We start from the raw sequence: 739 nt of genomic DNA, 5'->3' as shown, positions 1-739 counted from the left end.
CATTTACCAACATAACCACTATCATTACATTACTTTAACAAATAACAAAATAAAAAAAAGAATGCAATATCACTGTACTGAATTATCTAACAGCAAAAAGCACTGAGACAAGTACTTGAGCATACAAGAATGTAGATCAAAGAATGGTACAACAAGTCAATAGAGTGAACCAATAGATGGAACATGAGATCATACACAGCTCTAACACACACAGACCATACTATAATGCCATTTACCCTAAGCTGTTCAACATGAACAAACCAGATTTTAAGAGTTACAAAACATGCACAAATACACAAGATTTATGATTAGGCTAGACTGGCACACAACTTTCTCTCTCTTCCTTCTTACAGGTTACAGTTAGCTAAAACTTCTGCATTTGTTTTAAATAAATACGCATGAACCCTCTTCTAAGTTTCAAACTTTTAAGAATACTGCCATTTTTTTTATATAAAGATTGCTTGACTGTTATTCAGTTGAAACACAGATGAATTTGCTCTTTCAAAAAATAAAATTTATGTTTGAAATCAAATCCACAAAAAAAAATTCAGGAAATGAGATTACTAACATGAAATAAAGTTTTATATGGCAGTGTGTATAACAAGCTTAACCTTTTTCATATAAGAAATGATAGAATTTAGAAATGTTGAAGAGGGGTTGTATCGTCCAAAAAAGAAAAAAAATCAGTAACTGGCAAAAATCATTTTAAAAGCAGTGGTTCAAAAAATTCATATTTATG

Source organism: Penaeus monodon, chromosome 27 (genome assembly GCF_015228065.2).
Source record: "Penaeus monodon isolate SGIC_2016 chromosome 27, NSTDA_Pmon_1, whole genome shotgun sequence".
Taxonomy (NCBI): Eukaryota; Metazoa; Arthropoda; class Malacostraca; order Decapoda; family Penaeidae; genus Penaeus; species Penaeus monodon.
This window is presented reverse-complemented; position numbering follows the sequence as displayed.